Source organism: Hemitrygon akajei, chromosome 28, assembly GCF_048418815.1.
Source record: "Hemitrygon akajei chromosome 28, sHemAka1.3, whole genome shotgun sequence".
Taxonomy (NCBI): Eukaryota; Metazoa; Chordata; class Chondrichthyes; order Myliobatiformes; family Dasyatidae; genus Hemitrygon; species Hemitrygon akajei.
Window position 1 is genome coordinate 838,550 of NC_133151.1, and position 20,898 is coordinate 859,447.

Below are 20,898 nucleotides of genomic sequence, written 5' to 3' on the forward strand. Positions count from 1 at the left end.
CAACCAGCCCATTGAATATTTAAGGGTTCATTTAATATCAAGGTATGTATGCGGTGTACAACTCTGAGATTCGCCTTCCCCAGATAGCCACGAAGCAAAAAAAAAGGGAGTCGTTTGAAGAAAAACATCAAAACCGCCCCAAAAAAAGAACAAATTGTGCAAATGGCAAGAACATCAACCCCCCCCCCCCCAAAAACCTCCCCTCCACACAAAAAACCAAATTGCGCCAAACTGCAACAAGAAATAACGGGTGAAAACGCAGAATATTAAAAAGCCATAGAACTGAAAAGCTCATCAGTCCAATCCATAGATCGCAGAACTTTGGTAGCATCCTCCGACAATGTCGAGGGAGAGAGACCAGTCGAATGAGACACAATTGCCTTCAATTTTCAGTTCATCGTGATAGATTTTTGATTGTTCCATGATCAGCGTACAGTTAAGCAATGCTGCTGAATCTACTCTATCAATACATGATCGAGATCTTCATTTTTCGCCTTATGTAGTGTTTCTCTATCTTTCATTAACTTCTGCTCATTACATATGTGAGGTCACTTCTCAGAACTCTGTGACCTACACATCGCCTGGGGACCTTCCCAGCTGCTTGTGGAATTTTCCAAATGTGACGCCACATCAGCACTCAACAAAATTTTGGATTTCGGAGGTTTTCAGATTTCGGAATTTCGGATAAGGGGTACTCATCCTGTAAATACCCCCTCAATCATATGTCAATGTGGTTATGCGGACACTAATATCTTTATCAGTTATACCTGTGTCGTTTCTCTGTGGTAACATTTCCACTAGATGTATGTACTCGTCTTGCTGGGTATTTGATTTTATTTGACACTCAGTTCTTTCAATGACAAATTGTTGTACTGGAGATGTGGAATCACTGTCAAAATCCACACAATGATGCAGAAATGGATTTTCATCGATCCATGGGAAATAGATAAAGAGTGAACACTGTTAGCCACATTTTTTATATCGGGAATTGAATTGAGTTTATTACTTACATCCTTCATACACATGAGGAGTAAAAAATCTTTACGTAACGTCTCCATCTAAATGTGCAATGTGTAATTATAGTAATTTATAATAAATAGTCTGTACAACAGGACAGTCAGTATAACATAGAAATACAATTTTATCAACATAAGTTAATCAGTCTGATGGCCTGGTGGAAGAAGCTGTCCCGGAGCCTGTTGGTCCTGGCTTTTATGCTGCGGTACCGTTTCCCGGATGGGAGCAGCTGGAACAGTTTGTGGTTGGGGTGACTCAGATCCCCAAGTGATCCTTCGGGCCCCTTTTTACACACCTGTCTCTGTAAATGTCCTGAATGGTGGGAAGTTCACATCTACAGATGTGCTGGGCTGTCCGCACCACTCTCTGCAGAGTCCTGCGATTGAGGGAGGTACGGTTCCCGTACCAGGCAGTGATGCAGCCGGTCAGGAATACATATTAAATCCAATGCTTCATTAATAACACTTTACTTTCCTGTGGAAAATTGTGGTAAAATATCACCACAAACAACAAAAAGGCAGGCGAAGGCGATTTGCTCCGCTCTCCTCGAGGCAGTGTCTTGCACAGCAAAGCTTTGTGATAATCTGCCCCGCTGTGTGATAGACTGAGACTGTGGGCCTGCTCCAGGTCCATGGACTCAACTTCCTTCTGAATGCTGTAGATTGCTTTTATTGTTTGCATGATTTGTTTTCCTCTGCCCCCCTCCCCTCCTCCCACTCTTCCCCCCTCCCCTCCTCCCACTCTTCCCCCTCCCCTCCTCCCACTCTTCCCCCCTCCCCTCCTCCCACTCTTCCCCCCTCCCCTCCTCCCACTCTTCCCCCCTCCCCTCCTCCCACTCTTCCCCCCTCCCCTCCTCCCACTCTTCCCCCCTCCCCTCCTCCCACTCTTCCCCCCTCCCCTCCTCCCACTCTTCCCCCTCCCCTCCTCCCACTCTTCCCCCCTCCCCTCCTCCCACTCTTCCCCCCTCCCCTCCTCCCACTCTTCCCCCCTCCCCTCCTCCCACTCTTCCCCCCTCCCCTCCTCCCACTCTTCCCCCCTCCCCTCCTCCCACTCTTCCCCCCTCCCCTCCTCCCACTCTTCCCCCCTCCCCTCCTCCCACTCTTCCCCCCTCCCCTCCTCCCACTCTTCCCCCCTCCCCTCCTCCCACTCTTCCCCCTCCCCTCCTCCCACTCTTCCCCCCCTCCCCTCCTCCCACTCTTCCCCCTCCCCTCCTCCCACTCTTCCCCCCTCCCCTCCTCCCACTCTTCCCCCCTCCCCTCCTCCCACTCTTCCCCCCTCCCCTCCTCCCACTCTTCCCTCCCCCCACTCTCCCCTCTCCCTCATTGGGTGTTGGTCCTTTAAAATAAATAAATAAATAAATAAATAAATGGGGTTTTTTTGTTTTGTGGCTGACCGTACGAATCTGGAGGTTGTGTCATCGACAATAAATTTACTTTGAACTTTAATATTACGCATCTCATCAGAATTGTTCATTTAATCTTTGACTTCAGCACAAGATTAGAAGGCAGTCCTTCTGTTCAGGGGCTCTGCGATTTTCATTTTGCAATGAAGGAGTTTTGGGTTTGGAACCTCTGAGGTCTGTGCGGAAGGAGAGCGGTGGGTTAATTCCCACCACACCCTGGATGCCGGATTGCCCTAGCGGAATGGGATGTGGTTAAAGCTGAATGTCTCTCTTCTTCAGCCCTCCGCTGTCCAGAGTGGATTAGTGGCGACCGCGGGCTTCAATTGCCTCAAGTCTTTCAGAATTTCCCTCCTTCCTCTGACTTAGATCTGCTCCTCGGGAGTTTCTGGAACAAACTCTGTCACTGCGCTGACAAATGCATCATTGTTATCAAAACTAGGGCATTGCTGTGGATTGTACTCAACATTCCCAGCCTTCCACTCACGGACTGAGCATGAGAAGGCTGCTGGATCTCGGCTTTTCTTACTCGCGCTCGTCCGCGTGGTGAGTGGTGGTGAGAGGAGGGGAAGTAAATATTTTTAGAATATATGTTTAGAATGGTGTTGCCCATCAAAAGCAGAGTCCTACTGATGGGCTGCTGAGTTAATTCTACAGCTCCAAGAGGCTGATTTATGTTTCGACGGCTACCAAGAGCGTTCACAGACATAAAACACTTGGAACATAAGAAGTAACTTGCATTTACTCAGCACCTCAGGACACCTCAAATTGTCGCCGTGGTAATTTAGGAGGGATATATTTGGGCCCTGCCAGACAAATTTAGTACAGGGATATTTGAACACTTTAACAGCGGCTGTTTGACTGCGGGGGAAAAAAGATGGAAATAAGCAGGCTGGTTAGCACTTTTCTTAAAAGAAAGGCTAATATGATTTCTAAAGAAAAGCTACTTAAACTTAATAAAGGAAAACAAAGATAAGTATGATAAGGTTATACAACTGAATTGAATGACTGATTTCAGGATTTTGTCATTATCACATTGTAATAATGACCTGACTTGGTCTAACCAAGCAGAGTCCACTGCCAAGAAGGCCCACCAGCGCCTTTACTTCCTGAGAAAGCTGAAGAAATGTGGCCTGTCCCCTAAAACCCTCACTGATTTTTATAGATGCACCGTAGAAAGCATTCTTCTAGGGTGTATCACAACCTGGTATGGAAGTTGTCCTGTCCAAGACCGAAGAAGCTGCAGAAGATCGTGAACATAGCCCAGCACATCACACAAACCAATCTTCCATCCTTGGAGTCACTTTACACCGCATGCTGTCGGAGCAGTGCTGCCAGGATAATCAAGGACACGACCCACCCAGCCAACACACTTTTTGTCCCTCTTCCCTCCGGGAGAAGGTTCAGGAGCTTGAAGATTCGTACGGCCAGATTTGGGAACAGCTTCTTTCCAACCGTGATAAGACTGCTGAACGGATCCTGACCCGGATCTGGGCCGTACCTTCCAAATATCCGGACCTGACTTGCACTACTGTACTTTCCCTTTTCTATTTTCTAATTATGATTTATAATTAAAATTTTTATTTTATTTACTTCGATTTGTACTTTAGGGAGCGCGAAGCACAGAAACAAATATTGCTGTGATGATTGTACGCTCTAGTATCAATTGTTTGGTGACAATTAAGTAAGTGTTTGGTGTCTTCTGCTTGATGCATCCTCGGTGTGCACTGTATTAGGTACAGGAGAGCAATTTCTGCTGCTGTTAGCCCATCCACTTCAAGGTTTGGTGTGCCGTGCATTCAGAGATGCTCATCTGCACACCACTTATTACTTGAGTTGCCGTCGCCTCCCTGTCAGCTTGACCCAGTCTGGCCGTTCCCCTCTGACCTCTCTCATTAACGAGGCGTCTTCAGCCACAGAACCGCCGCTCACTGGATGTTTTTTGTTTCTCGCGCCATTCTCTGTAAACTCGAGAGGCTGTTGTGCTTGAAAATCCCCAGGAGATCAACAGTTTCTGAGATACTCCAACCACCCCGTCTGGCACCAGCGATCACTCCACGGTCAAAGTCGTTAAGATCACATTTCTTCTCTTCCCCCACCCCCCCCCCATTCCAATGTCTGGTCTGATCAACAACTGAACCTCTTGACCATGTCGGCATGCTTTTATGTATGGAGTTGCTGCCACATGATTGGCTGATTAGATATTTGCATTAATGTGCCGGTGTACCTGATAAAGTGGCCACTCAGTGTATGTACTTGTGGTTATTCCAAGATCAGCTCTGTTAGTTATTTAGCCACACAGCACGGAGCAGGCCACACCACCCCGGCAACCCCACAATTCCGATTGACTGCAACCTGATCACGGGACAATTTGCAATGACCAGCTCACCTACCCGGTACATCTTTGGAAACCGGAGCACCCAGGGAAATCCTCCGCATTCCGTGGGGAGGCCGTACCGAGATGCCGTATAGAACGGCGCTGGAATTGAACTCCAGGGGGCCCCAGGCTGTGATAGCTAAGTATTAAATACTGTGCTGCGGTGGAACCATTTCACCCGGTGATTAATTTCAGCATATTGTTGCCTCAGACCTGTTACTTGCCTTGAATTTGCCTTGGGTTGGAGCTACAGTTCTTCTCAGGAATCCCGAGCTGAGCGATTACCTTGACAATAGAAGCATTTTTCCATTATCAGCTCTCTTGTCCCGGACAGAATTTTGGACTACCTGGCTTAGTATCTGACTTCATATAACAATTACCCTGCATCGCACAATCAGTATTGAGCAGAACGACAAACACCTTCTGAGATTTTTCAGAGCCATTTTTAAAAAGTTGCTCTTCAGCAATTCGAGAGTTAGCGTGGAAGACTTTGATTTTCAACACAATTTAAACTGACGGTTTTTATCAGACACAAGGATTGTTTGGAATTGGGCAGTAATTTGACTGGCAATGGAAATGTTTTCTGAGGTGAAAAAGAATTAATTCAAGGCAGAAGGCAAAAAAAATAACAAATTCTTGACATAGAAACATAGAAACACAGAAAATAGGTGCAGGAGTAGGCCATTTGGCCCTTCGAGCCTGCACCGCCATTCAGTATGATCATGGCTGATCATCCAACTCAGAACCCTGTACCTGCTTTCTCTCCATACCCCCTGATCCCTTCAGCCACAAGGGCCGTGTCTAACTCCCTCTTAAATATAGCCAATGAACCGGCCTCAACTGTTTCCTGTGGCAGAGAATTCCACAGATTCACCACTCTCCGTGTGAAGAAGTTTTTCCTCATGATAAATGTAGTAGCCTTTCAGTATCTGTATAGAGAACATAACTAGGTGCCAGGGTTGCCAGATTAAAATTTTAATTTAAAGCCAAACAATACTAGAAAAAAGCCAGGAAAAAGCCAAACAAATTTCAATATATTTTTCATACTCACATCAGATGAAAAGGTCCAGATCCAGGTCATTACTTATCCTCTTCACAGAAATGAGTGGAACATACAGCATAAACCTTGTCTGCTTCGGCGGTCCAAGACAAGCTAGACCCCACCCCGCCAGCGGCCGCACGTGACCGACCGTGTTGCCGATGCCGACCCGACTCGCCGGTTTGGCGCCTTCTTGCACCCCCAGACCCAGCTGGCGGCAGAAATATTGCCAAACGTAACTGACCAGAAAACATTTGCCTTGAAGGAAAATGTTTTAAAAAAAGGATGGTATATAATTCTCGTGCAGGTAATTTTAGCATGTAAGAAAGCCAAAAAGCCGAGTGAATTTTCTGAAGCCAAACAAATTGGGGGGAGAAAGCCAAATTTCTGGAATTTGGCTCAGAAAAAGTCAATCTGGTAACCCTGCTAGGTGCAGGACCAGGGTTTTTTTTCAGTGCCTTGAGTCTGCTTTGCTGTTCGATGGGATAATGACTGACCTTTGACCTCATGTCCTCCTGCCATATACTTAGACCACTCTAACATCCACAGCAACACACACTCACACTCACACTCTCTCGCACTCTCTCGCACTCTCTCGCACTCTCTCGCACTCTCTCGCACTCTCCTCGCACTCTCTCGCACTCTCTCGCACTCTCTCGCACTCTCTCGCACTCTCTCGCACTCTCTCGCACTCTCTCGCACTCTCTCGCACTCTCACACAAAATGCTGGACGAACTCAGCAGGTCAGGAGAGGAATAAACAGTTGACGTTTTGGGCTGAGGCCCTTCCTGGACTGGAAAGGAAGGTGGGGGGGGGGAGACGGACAAGCTGGAAGTTGAGAGGTGAAGCCAGGTGGGTGGGGGAGGAGGGGGATGAAGTAAAAAAGCTGGGAGGTGATAGGTGGAAAAGGAAAGGGCTGAGGAAGAAAGAATCTGATAGGAGACACGAGGAAATCTGCAGATGCTGGAAATTCAAGCAACGCACACAAAATGCTGGTGGAACACAGCAGGCCAGGCAGCATCTATAGGGAGAAGCGCCGTCGACGTTTCGGGCTGAGACCCTTCGTCAGGATTAACTGAAAGGAAAGATAGTAAGAGATTTGAAGGTAGGAGAGGAAGGGGGAAAAGTGAAATGATAGGAGAAGACCGGAGGGGATGGTGTGAAGCTGAGAGCTGGAAAGGTGATTGGCAAAAGTGATACAGAGCTGGAGAAGGGAACGGATCATGGGACTGGAGGCCTAGGGAGAAAGAAAGGGGAAGGGGAGCACCAGAGGGAGATAGAGAACAGACAGCGTGATGGGCAGAAAGAGAGAGGGGAATAAAGGGGGGAAAACTAAATATATCAGGGATGGGGTAAGAAGGGAAGGAGGGGCATTAACGGAAGTTAGAGAAATCAATGTTCATGCCATCAGGTTGGAGGCTACCCAGCCGGTATATAAAGTGTTGTTCCTCCAACCTGAGTGTGGCTTCATCTTGATAGGAGAGTAGGTTAAGGAAAAAAAAGATGATTGCAGGTATAAGCAGGTAGGATCAAATGAGGTGCTTATGAAATATAAGAAGTGCAAGACAACATTAAAAAAAAAAGACATTAAGAGGGCTAGAGAAGGCATGAGGTTGCCCTAGCAGACAAGGTAAAGGAGAATCTTCGGAGATTCTACAGATATTTTAAGAGCAAAAGGCACAAAATTGGTCCTCTGGAAGATCTGAATGATAATCTCTGCGTGGAGCCAAAAGAGATGGGGAGGGGGGTGGGGAGATCTTGAATGAATATTTTTGCATCTGTGACAGACACAGAGTCTGTAGAAGCAAGACAAAGCGGTGTCAACTTCATGGACCCTGTACAGATCCCAGGGGAGGAGGTGTTTGCTGTCCCGAGGCAAATCAGGGAGGATAAATTCCCATGGCCTGACAAGGCATTCCCTCAGACCCTGACGAGGCAAGTGCAAAAATTGCCAGGGCCTAGAAGAGATATTTAAATCATCCTTAGTGACAGTTGAGGTACCAGAGGTTAGCCAATGTTGTTCTTAAATGCTGTTTAAGAAAGGCGCTAAAGATAAGCCAGGAAATTATAGGCCAGTGGGCCTGACATCAGTACTGGGAAAGTTATTGGAAGGTGTTCTAAGGGAGTGGTTAAAGTGAGTATTTGGATGGATATGGACTGATGAAGGATATCAGCGTGGCTTCATGTATGGTAGAGTTTTTCAACGAAGTTACCAGGAATGTAGATGAGGGCAAGGCAGTGGATATTGTCTACATGGACTTTAGTAAAGGCATTTGACAAGGTCCCGGAAGGGAGATTGATCAAGAAGGTTCAGTTACTCGTAAATTGGATTAGACATTGGCTTTGTGGGAAAAGCCGGAGAGTGGTAGCACATGGTGGTTGCCTCTCTGACTGGAGGCCTGTGACTAGTGGAGTGCTGCAGGGATCGGTGCTGGGTCCATTGTTAATTGTCATCTATATCAGTGATCTGGATGATAATGTGGTTAACTGGATCAGCAAATTTGCAGTTGACGCCAAGATTGGGGGAGTAGATAGGAGGAAGGCTATCATGGCTCGCAGAGGGACCTGCACCAATTGAAAAGCGGGCTGAAAAATGACAAGTGTGAGGTGTTACACTTCGGTAGGACCAACCAGGGTAGGACTTGCACAGTGAACGACAGGGCACTGAGGAGTGTGGAAGAACAAAGGGATCTGGGAATACAGGTCCATAATTCATTGAAAGTGTTGTCATCGATAGATAGGGTCATTAAGAAAGCTTTTGGCACATTGGCCTTCATAAATCAAAGTACTGAGGACAGGAGATGGGATGTTATGTTGAAGTTGTACAAGACGTCAGTCAGGCCTAATTTGGAGTATTGCGTGCAGTTTTTGTCATCTACCTCCGGGAAAGATGTAAATAAGGTTGAAAGAGTACAGAGAAAATTCACAAAGATGTAAATTTGGGTCTGGAGGACCTGGGTTATAAGGAAAGATTGAATAGGTTAGGACTTTATTCCTTGGGATGTGAAAGACTGAGGGGAGATTTGATAGAGGTGTACAAAAATTATGGGGGGTTTAGGTAGGATAAATGCAAGCAGGATTTTTGCACTGAGGTTGGATGGGACTACAACCAGAGGTCATGGGTTAAGAGTGAAAGGTAAAAAGTTTAAGGGGAAGATGAGGGGAAACTTCTTCACTCAGGGAGTGAAGTTGTGAGAGTGTGGAAGGAGCTGCCAGCACCAGTTGTCCATGCGAGCTCGAATCAATGTTTAAGAAAAGTTTGGATGGGAGGGGTATGGTCCCGGTGCAGGTCAATGGGAGTAGGTAGTTTAACTGATTTGGCATGGACTAGACGGGCCAAGAGGCCTGTTTCTGTGCTCTGCTTTCCTCCGACTCTATGATTGCCGACACCTCAAAGTCTTCATAGTTCCTAACTTGTTGAAGTAGTAAAATTGTTTCTTTTTCACTCTCAGCCTTTTCCAGCATCTTAAAGCATGAATGCTTAAAACAGCAGGAAGCAAAACTAGTTTTTGTTGTCCTACTGCTTGTCACTCACCAACTATGAGTGGCAAAAATCACAAACACATGCAACTGACACCATTTTAAAAACTGTGTGCTCCAGGCACAGCATAGTGTCTAACAGTGACACAATTGCACATGACTGACACTAGTTGGAATCTGTTCAGCAACAGTGTCCCAAATAAACAAAAGGAATCCTGGCTATTTTCTCCATTTATTTCTGTTCTTTTAAGAGTTGTCCCAAATAAACGGCCGTCCCGATTAACTGATGGGCCAGTTAACCAGACTGCACTGCATTTTGTTATGTTAATGAGAACAATTTATCACTCTCCACTTTGCAGAGAAGTAATAAAGAGAATCCACTGTTTTTATAAATAAAGCTGAATTGTTCTTTTGGCTCTGTCTGTTGAGAGCACTGTATCAGTTCAACAATATAATCATAGCAGTCCTGAACACAAGAACAAAATAATGGCCTAGCTTGCCCCGATCATACTGCATTTTAAAGCTGACAGCTCAATCATACCTCTTCAGTCTATGAAATTTCCTCAGTTCATCCTGGGTCTCCATTATTACCAATGAATTTTGCACTATTTTCACTACTAGAGTCATACAGAGCAATACACGCACACTTCTTTGGTTGTCCATCGAAATTCGATAATGACGTCCACTCCTTTAACGGTGAGATCTTTGACTGTACAGTCCTATCCTGGACCCACAAGCTCTACTGCAGGTGGGACAGGTATATGTGGTGATGGTGGTAGTGATGGCGACCATGGCTGCATTTCTCCTGGCTCTCTTCTGCTGTCTTCTGGTTGTTCTTTCCATCTCCAGAATACGAACACTGTCCCTACACAGCCATCGCCAAGTGTTACGGTCAGCAGCAACATCCCCTAGGTCCTCGGGTCTGATCTTGCACTTCCTTAAAGCATTCTTCATCTGATCCTTATCGCGCTTCTTCAGCCCTCCAGCTGAGCGTCGGCCATGGTGTAGCTGGCCATATAACACTCTGTGGGGCAGCCGACATGGGGTCATCCTTATCACGTGCCCCAGCCACTGGGTGATCATGGCCTCAATACTTCTGCAGTTGGTCTTTACAAGTATTTCAGTGTGAGGCACCCGCTCACACCAGGTAATTCCCAGGATGCGCTGAAGGCAGCTTATGTGGAAGTGCTCCAAGGATTTGATGTGATGGCTGTAGGTTACCCAAGCTTCACAGCCATAAAGGAGGGTGGTGACACAGACCGTTTGGTGTACGGCGACCTTGTGGAGGGACGAAGGCTCCTGTTCTGAAAGACTCTACTCCGAAGTCTCCCAAAGGCAGCTGATGCCTGTTTAATGCGGCTCTGGGTGTCATTGTCAATGCCGCTATCCTCGGAGAGAATGCTCCCCGGATATTTGAAAGATGGCACTACTGACGGCTTTTCATCACCAACAGTGAAGGCAGGTAGGGTGGGTGGGACATTGGTGCGTTCACTCACTCACTCACTCACTCACACACTCACTCACTCACTCACTCACTCACACACACACAGTGGGTAAAGCATGGTGGCGTAGAGGCTAGCACAATGCTTTACAATGCAGGCAACCTGGGTTCAATTCCCGCTGCTGCCTGTAAGGAGTCTATACGTTCTCCCCGTGACCGCGCGGGTTTCCTCCCACAGTCCAAAGATTGGTAGGTCAATTGGTCATTGTAAATTGTCCTGTGATTAGGCGTGGATTAAAGTTGGGGGGAGGGAATTCCCAGGCGGCGCGGCTCGAAGGGATGGGGGGAGGGGGCTATTCTGCACAGAATCTCAATAAATAAACAAAAGCTCAGCAGATCTATGGGAATGAATAAACAGTCGACGTTTCGGGCCGAGAACCGGAAAGGAAGGGGGAGGACGCCTGAGAAGGTGGTGGTGGGCTTGCAGTGGTAGGTTGATCCAGGTGGGTGGAAAAGGTAAAGGAATCCGATGGGAGTGGACGACGGGAGAAAGGGAAGAAGGACGGCCGGCGGAGGGAGGTGATAGGCAGATGAGGAGAAATGGTAAGAGACCAGAGTAGATGAAGAGAGAGAAGGGGGACCTAAAAGAAATATTACTAGAATAAGAAATTGCTGTTTATGCCATCTGGTTAGAGCAGAAGTTCCCATCGTTTTTTATGCCATGGACTAATTCCATGAAGAAAGGTGTCCATCGGAATGCTGGGTTCGAGGCTACCTGGACAGAATATGAGGTGTTGCTTGTTGCTCCTTCACCCGGAGACTGGCAAGAGGAGGCCATGAGCCAACGTATGGGAATGGGGATGGAATGGGTCGGCCACCCGGGAAATTCCGCTTTTGGCACTTGGAGGAGAGGTGCTCGACAAAGCGGCCCGCGATTCATGTCGGGTCTCACCAGTGTCGCGTCGCGGGAGTACTGGATACAACAGACGACCCCAGTATATTCGCAGTGAGGTGTTGCCTCACATGGAAGGAGTGATTGGGGCCTCGAACAGAGTAAGGGAGGAGGTGAATTGAGAGGCGCAGCGTTGTAGGGATATGTGCCTGGGCGGAGGGATGATTAGACAAGGGAATCACGGAAGGAGCGATCCCTGTGGAGAGTGGGTGGGAGGTAGAGATGTGTTTGGTGGTAGGATCCCATTGAAGATGGGGGACATTTCAGAGAATGACGCGTTGGATGCGGAGCCTCATGGGGCGGTAGGTGAGGAAGAGAGAAACTCTGTAAGGCAGGGGTGAGTCTGGATGTCCAGGAAATAGAGATGTGGATGAGGGCAGCATCAATGGTGGAGGAAGAGAAACCCCGTTCTTTGAAGGGGGACATCTCTGCTGATCTCTGGAAAGGAAAGCCTCATCGTAGGAGCAGATGCAGTTGAGATGAAGGAACTTGGAAAAGGAATAGCATTTTTACAGGAGACAAAGTAGTTTTGAATTGAATTGACTTTATTGAATTGACATCTAAATGTGCGGTTTATCGTAATTCATAATAAATATCAAGATAGCTGTGGGAATCGGTAGGTTTATAAAAGATATCGTTAGACAATTTGTCTCCAGAGGTGGAGACAGAGAGATCGAAAAAGGGGAGGGAGGTGTCAGAAATGGACCCAGTGAATGTAAAGGCAGGGTGGAAGCTGGAGCCAAAGCTGATGAAATTGATGAGGCCAGCAAGGCTGCATGAAGTAGCACCCGTGCAGTTGTTTACATAGCACAGGAAGAGTTGGGAGCATTGCTAGGGAAGGCTTGGAACACGGACTGTTCTACATAGCCAACGAAAAGGCAGGTATATCTGGGGCCCATGTGGGTGCCGACATCTGCCCCTTGAGTTTGGAGAAAGTGGGAGGAACCGGAGGAGAAACTGTTGAGGGTGAGGGCCAGTTTTGGCAGATGGAGGAGGGTGATGGTGGAGGGGAACTTCTTCATTAAGGCCTTCTGGAGGGGGATAGAAGTGTATTGGGACTGGACATCCATGGAGAAAATGAGGCAGTCAGGGCCGGTGAATTGGAAGTTGTTGAGGAGATCGAGAGCATGTAATGTAGATGGGAAGGGACTGAACCAAGGGGGGATAGAATGGAGTTGAGGTATGTGGATACAGGGTGTGAGAGCAGACAGTCAGTCAGATTTGAGGATCTTGGGTAGGGGGTAGAAGACAGCAGTGCGGGGTAAGATAACTATGAGTTAGATGGCAGTGGTTGAGTTCGCCATTAGTTTAATTGGCCATCATTAGCTTAATTAGTTTATTAAGGGCCAATATAATTAGCCTAAATAAAGGCCTGTCCCTGTGCTGTACTGTTCTATGTTCAATCAGGTGCAAAGTTTCAAACATGCTGAGTCCCAAAACTGAATCTATTTCAAACTTTACAAGGTCTTTTCATGCACTTGCCAGCTCCTTTTGGGCAACAGGGGAATTGAGATTTCTGGCGAACAGGCAGGAAATCAAAGATCCTACTGAAGAGACCAAGTCCTATTTGATATTTTACCACCTACTGAATGGTCCCTTAAAAAATCCTTGCATTATTGTTGTTCCTATTTGTGTCTTGTGGCGCATCGGGTGGCATTTTTGCCACTTCCTTAGCAGTTGTCTGTTTTCTTATGAGGCTGAGTTGCTAGCTTGAGGCTCAAGGGGCGTGCAAGGGGCTGGATGGATTTGAACATGGTACCGTTTGCCCCAAAGTCTGGTATTGATGCCACTACACCACTGGCCAGCAAACCTTGTATTTATGGATGTGTTTTAGTGCCTCTCATGCCCTCAGAAATTCCCATAATGCTTTACTACCACGTCCTTGTTACAGTGAAGAAAATGTAGGGGGCCGTTCTTCTGCAACAAAGCCCTGAAAACACTTGTTTGGTGAATTTGTAATGCTACGAGTTGGCATAACCATGACGAGTGGTTGTATCATGGCTATTTTTGTATTCCATCAAAGGACGGATGTAGGCTTTGCAGGTTGAGCCAGCATTTAATTGGGTGCCATGGTAGCGTGGTGGTTGGTGCGCACTATTACAGCTAAGGGCGTCGGAGTTTGGACTTCAATTCCGACGCTTGTACGTCCTTCCCATAAGCGCGTGGGTTTCCTCCGGGTGCCACGGTTTCCTCCCACGGTCCAAAGACGTACCGGGCAGTTGGTTAAATGGTCGCTGTAAATTGTCCCGTGATTAGGCTAGGGTTAAGTAGGTCGGTTGCTGGGACACGTGGCTGGTTGGGTTGGAAGGGCCAGCACTGTATCTCTAAATCAATCCATCGATTAATTAATTAAATGACCGAATGACCATTCCTAATTGAGTTTGAGAAGACAGTGGTGAGCTGTCTTGTGGAGACGCTGCAGTCCTTTAGGTGAGGGTCTACTCCACAGTCTCATATGGTTGGAACTTCTGGGATTTTGGCCTACAGTTCCATATGGAAGGAGCTTCCGGGATTTTGGCCCACAGTCCCATATGGTAGGAACTTCTGGGATTTTGGCCTACAGTTCCATATGGAAGGAGCTTATAGACAATAGGTGCAGAAGTAGACCATTCGGCCCTTCGAGCCTGCACTGCCATTCTGAGATCATCTACTATCAATACCCGGTTCCTGCCTTGTCCCCATATCCCTTGATTCCCCTATCCATTAGATACCTATCTAGCTCCTTCTTGAAAACATCCAGAGAATTGGCCTCCACTGCCTTCTGAGGCAGTGCATTCCATACCCCCACAACTCTCTGGGAGAAGAAGTTTTTCCTTAACTCTGTCCTAAATGACCTACCCCTTATTCTCAAACCATGCCCTCTGGTACTGGACTCTCCCAGTATCTGGAACATATTTCCTGCCTCTATCTTGTCCAATCCCTTAATAATCTTATATGTTTCAATCAGATCCCCTCTCAATCTCCTTAATTCCAGCGTGTACAAGCCCAGTCTCTCTAACCTCTCTGTGTAAGACAGTCCGGACATCCCAGAAATTAACCTTGTGAATCTACGCTGCACTTCCTCTATAGCCAGGATGTCCTTCCTTAACCCTGGAGACCAAAACTGTATACAATACTCCAGTTGTGGTCTCACCAGGGCCCTGTACAAATGCAAAAGGATTTCCTTGCTCTTGTACTTAATTCCCTTTGTAATAAAGGCCAACATTCCATTAGCCTTCTTCACTGCTTGTTGCACTTGCTCATTCACCTTCAGTGGCTGATGAACAAGGACTCCTAGATCCCTTTGTATTTCTCCCTTACCTAACTCTACACCGTTCAGATAATAATCTGCCTTCCTGTTCTTACTCCCAAAGTGGATAACCTCACACTTATTCACATTAAACGTCATCTGCCAAGTATCTTCCCACTCACTCAGCCTATCCAAGTCACCCTGAATTCTCCTAACATCCTCATCACATGTCACACTGCCACCCAGCTTAGTATCATCAGCAAACTTGCTGATATTATTCTCAATGCCTTCATCTAAATCGTTGATGTAAATCGAAAACAGCTGTGGTCCCAATACCGAGCCCTGTGGCACCCTACTAGTCACCAACTGCCATTCCGAGAAACACCCATTCACCGTTACCCTTTGCTTTCTATCTGCCAACCAGTTTTCTATCCATGCCAATATCTTCCCCCCAATGCCATGAACTCTGATTTTACCCGCCAATCTCCTATGTGGGACCTTATCAAATGCCTTCTGAAAATCGAGGTACACTACATCCACTGGATCTCCCTTGTCTAACTTCCTGGTCACATCCTCGAAAAACTCCAATAGATTAGTCAAGCATGATTTGCCCTTGGTAAATCCATGCTGGCTCGGCCCATTCCTATCACTGCTATCTAGATATGCCACTATTTCATCTTTAATAATGGACTCTAGCATCTTCCCCACTACTGATGTTAGGCTGACAGGACGATAGTTCTCTGTTTTCTCCCTCCCTTCTTTCTTTCTTAAAAAGTGGGATTACATTAGCCATTCTCCAATCCTCAGGAACTGATCCTGAATCTAAGGAACATTGGAAAATGATTACCAATGCATCCGCAATTTCCAGGGCCACCTCCTTTAGTACCCTAGGATGCAGACCATCTGGACCTGGGGATTTGTCAGCCTTCAGTCCCATCAGTCTACTCATCACCGTTTCCTTCCGAATGTCAATCTGTTTCATTTCCTCTGTTACCCTATGTCCTTGGCCCATCCATACATCTGGGAGATTGCTTGTGTCTTCCCTAGTGAAGACAGATCTAAAGTATTTATTAAATTCTTCTGCCGTTTCTCTGTTTCCCATAACAAATTCACCCAATTCATTCTTCAAGGGCCCAACATTGTTCTTAACTATCTTCTTTCTCTTCACATACCTAAAAAAGCTTTTGCTATCCTCCTTTATATTCCTGGCTAACTTGCGTTTGTACCTCATTTTTTCTCCCTGTATTGCCTTTTTAGTTAAGTTCTGTTGTTCCTTAAAAATTTCGGGATTTTGGTCCACAGTTCCATATGGGAGGAACTTCTAGGATTTTGGCCCACAGTCCCATATGGAAGGAGCTTCCGGGATTTTGGCCCACAGTTCCATATGGAAGGAGCTTCCGGGATTTTGGCCCACAGTTCCATATGGGAGGAACTTCTAGGATTTTGGCCCACAGTCACATATGGGAGAAACATCTGAGATTTTGGCCCATCAACAGCGTGTGGATCAGAGGGCAATTTCCAAGTGGCATGTCACATGCATTTTCTGCCTTTGTTTCTCCACCTGGTAGACATTGTGGGCTTGAAAGGTGGTGTTGAGGAATCTTGGTGAGCTGCATCAGTGTGTCCTACATCAGGGGCTCCCACCCTGGGGTTCACAGACCACTCGGTTAATGGTAGGGGTCCATGGCATAAATAACCCCAGCTATAGATGGTCTAGTAGCTGCTGCTGTACAGCATTGTTAGAGAGAGTGAATGGTCATGGAAGGGGCGCTTGTCAAGTGGCCTGCTGTGTATAGCGTACAGTTGCATGTGGAAGCATGATGGTATATTCTACTACACTCCCAACTTGAGCCTTGTAGATGGTGGACAGGCTTTGGGGAGTTAGATGGTTAGTTATCACCGGTTCCCCAGCATCTGACGTGCTCTTGAAGCCGCATTGTGTACGTTGCTGCTCGAGCTCAGTTTCTGGGAAATGGGAACCAGCAGGACCTATCAGCCCAGGCATGTATATTGCCCAGACCTTGCCGCAAGTGGCCACGGACTGATTCATTGCCTGAGCAGTCGTGGATGGCACTGAACTTAGTGCAATCATCAGCAAACATCCTTGCTCTCAGCTTATGATTGAAGGGAGGTAATTGATAAAGCCTTGACATTATCGCCGCTTTTTTTTTGTCTGTGAGGGAAGTTGCTGAGGATTTGATGTTATCGTCTCTGTTTTTTCCGTGAGGGAGGGGGTTGGGGGGGGTTTGTGGTTTTTGGGAGTGTGGACGATCTGTTAGATTTTTGTGCGGGATGGGGGGTTTTGGGGTTTGCGAGTTTTGTTTCTTGTTCTTTTTCATGTCGGGGGGGGGTGGTAGCTACGGCTTTTCAACAACTCCCATGGTTTTTCTGTATTTCCTGGCTATCGAGAGAAGACAGATATCAGAGTTGTGTTGTACATGCCTACTTTAACAAAAAGTGAACTTTCGAACCTGTGAACTGGTGATGGCCAGTCCTTGGACACCAGGCTGAGGGGGCTGACCCTTGTCTGAGATGAATGACTTCCAACCATTCTCCTTCGTTGCTAGGTATGATTCCAACCAGCGGAGGGGTCAAAGTCAAATTTATTATCTGGGTACATACACGTCACCACATACAACCCTGAGATTCTTTCTCCCAAGGGCATCCTCAGTAAATCTGTAGAATAGTAACTGTGAACAGGATCAATGGAAGAACGTAGAAGACAACAAAGTGTGCAAATGCAGATATAAATAACGAGAGCGTGAAATAGCAAGGTGAAGAGTCTTTAAAGTGAGATCATTGGTTGTGCGAGCATCTCAATAGGTGATTGTAGTTATCTTCTTTTGATCAGGAGTCTGATGGTTGAGGGGTGGTAACTGTTCCTGAACCTGGTGGTGTGAGTCCTGAGGCTCCTGTACCTTCTACCTGATGGTTGAGGGGTGGTAACTGTTCCTGAACCTGGTGGTGTGAGTCCTGAGGCTCCTGTACCTCCTTCCTGATGGTTGAGGGGTAGTAACTGTTCCTGAACCCGGTGGTGCGAGGCCTGAGGCTCCTGTACCTTCTACCTGATGGTTGAGGGGTGATAACTGTTCCTGAACCTGGTGGTGCGAGCCCTGAGGCTCCTATACCTTCTACCTGATGGTTGAGGGGTAGTAACTGTTCCTGAACCCGGTGGTGCGAGGCCTGAGGCTCCTGTACCTTCTACCTGATGGTTGAGGGGTGATAACTGTTCCTGAACCTGGTGGTGCGAGCCCTGAGGCTCCTGTACCTTCTACCTGATGGTTGAGGGGTAGTAACTGTTCCTGAACCTGGTGGTGTGAGTCCTGAGGCTCCTGTACCTTCTACCTGATGGTTGAGGGGTGATAACTGTTCCTGAACCTGGTGGTGCGAGCCCTGAGGCTCCTGTACCTTCTACCTGATGGTTGAGGGGTGGTAACTGTTCCTGAACCCGGTGGTGCGAGGCCTGAGGCTCCTGTACCTTCTACCTGGCGGCAGCAGCGAGAAAAGAGCACGGCCTGGGTGGTGAGGATCTCTGATGATGGATGCTGCTCTTCTATGGCAACTGCTTTCATGTCGATGTGCTCAATGGTTGGGAGGGATTTACCAAATCCACTACCTTTTGCAGGATTTTTCTACTCGAAGGCATTGGTGTTCCCATAGCAGGCGGTGGTGGCCGCCCCTGATTCCCCTGGTTCTCATTGACTCCAGTTTAGTCAAAGTTCCTGGATGCTGCTTTTCATCAAATGTTATCACAGGAAGCTTGGGTTTAAGTACTGGCTAGGATACTTGCAGTTAGTGATCAAAGCTGATGCACCAGCTAATTTTATTTTCCTTTTCTAGGCCCAGTTATTTACCCCCAAATGGCATCAACTGAACTTCATTCGTGTTAGACACCCGGGATTATTTTGCCTACAGGGCCTCAGTACCATACCAACTCATTATTAAACCATTAAAAGAACTACTCTGGGAGAAAAACCATGATTTTTTTCTTTAATGAATGTTGCTTCATGTCCTTGGCTGAAATATGGTGCTTAATTAGAACTCCTGGAAACATCTCAATTTTTGTTTTAAAAATGAGGACTCTTGTGGCTGCTCAGTCGTCACAGGATTTAGTATCAGAGTATGTATACGGTGGCCGGCTGGTGGTGCAGCGGCATTAGCACCGGACCTCGAGTCGAGTGGTCCCAGGTTCGAATCCGGCTGGCTCCTTGCGCGCTTTCCATCGAGCTGGCACCTTGACCTGACAAAATGCTAAAGAAACGGCAAGGTGTGGAGGGGAAATTAAAATTAAAAATGTATAAGGAGTCCCCCTCCTCACCCTCACCTCTCTGAGAGAGGTCGCTCCTGCAACAAGAGTGAGAGACTATATATAACTCACAACCTTCCGCCTTGAAACTGCGCAACTATATATGATGGAACTCTGCAGCTTACTGGAATCCTGAACAGTAGCCCCCCACCCCCACCAGTCAGTGATGTAGCCAGTCAGAATGCTCTCCACAGTACATCGTCGTCAGTAGGTCACATTTGGAATTTCTGGTTGGCGGACGATTTCCCTCCACGCCGCTCTGACACATTGGGAAATCATGTCCTTGGCAGTGGCGTTTGGCTTCTGTTAGGAGAGTTTGTGTTTTATGAGATCATCAGTTCTTAACCCAGCACGGATTGGACGGAGAGCGTGCAAGGGAGCCGGCTGGATTCGAACTCGGGACCTCTCAGCCCGAAGTCCAGCGCTGATGCCACTACGCCACCAACCGGGCTCTCCACAGTACCTCTGCAGAAATTTTCCATTGTTTATAAATGCGTGTGCAGATGCACGTGTGTATGTTTACCTCCTTACCCACCGTGCCCATCTAAACATCTCTTAAAAGCCTCTAATTTATTTGTGTCTACCGACATACCAGGCAGTGCATTCCAGGCATTCACCATTCTCTGACTAAAAAAACTTACTCCTCCTACCCCCTCTCACCTTCAATGCATACCCTCTGGTGTTAGACATCTCAACCCTGGGAAAACACATACTCCCTGGCCACTCTGTCTATGCCTCTCATAATCTTGTAAACCTCGATTAGATCTCCTCTCAGCCTCTGAAGCTCCAGAGAAAACAACCCAAGTTTGTCCAGCCTCTTGTGATAGCACAGGCCCTCTAAACCAGGCGGCATCCTGGTAAAACCTCTTCTGCACTCTCTCCAAAACCTCAACGTCCTCCCCATGGTGGGGCGACCAGAACTGGACGCAATACTGCAGATGCGGCCGAACCAGAGTTTTATGAAGTTGCAAGATGGTCATTTCGAGGGCACAGCTCATGTCCTCAGTTAATTGTTTACTCATTGCGATACAGCGCGGAGCACGGTCCCCTGGCCCTTTGAGCTGCAACCACCCCCCCCCCCCCCGCCCAATTTAACCCTAGCCTGATCGCAGGACAATTTACAATGACTAATTAACCCACCAACCGGCACATCTGTGGACTGTGGGAGGAAACCAGAGCACCCTGAGGAAACCCCACGGGGGTTATGGGGGAGAACGTACAAACTCCTCACAGGCAGCGGCAGGAATTAGACCTGCTGCTGTGTTTTGTAACTTTGAAACGTTAAACAAATTGAAAGGAAAACGCGGGGGCGCAAAAACAATCATCTTTACCTTTATCGAGTTGCGCCTGTATCGCAGGGTAGCGTGATGTCAAATGCAATGATCCCATGATTAATTATTTAAACGAATAACATTGCTTAATCAACCAATATATGGACAGGATTACTCAAATATTACTGAAATATTAAATGCACAACACTCGGGTCACTGGTACTGTAAAGTGTGCTAACCACTATGCTACCGTACCATTTATGTATAGAATTTCATAAAATGTTTCTTTATTTTCCTATGTGCCCTCAAGAAATGAATCTCAAGGAAGCTTATGTACATTGGTAATAAATTTGTGTTGATTTCATCTTTGGTACTACCGACAGTGTT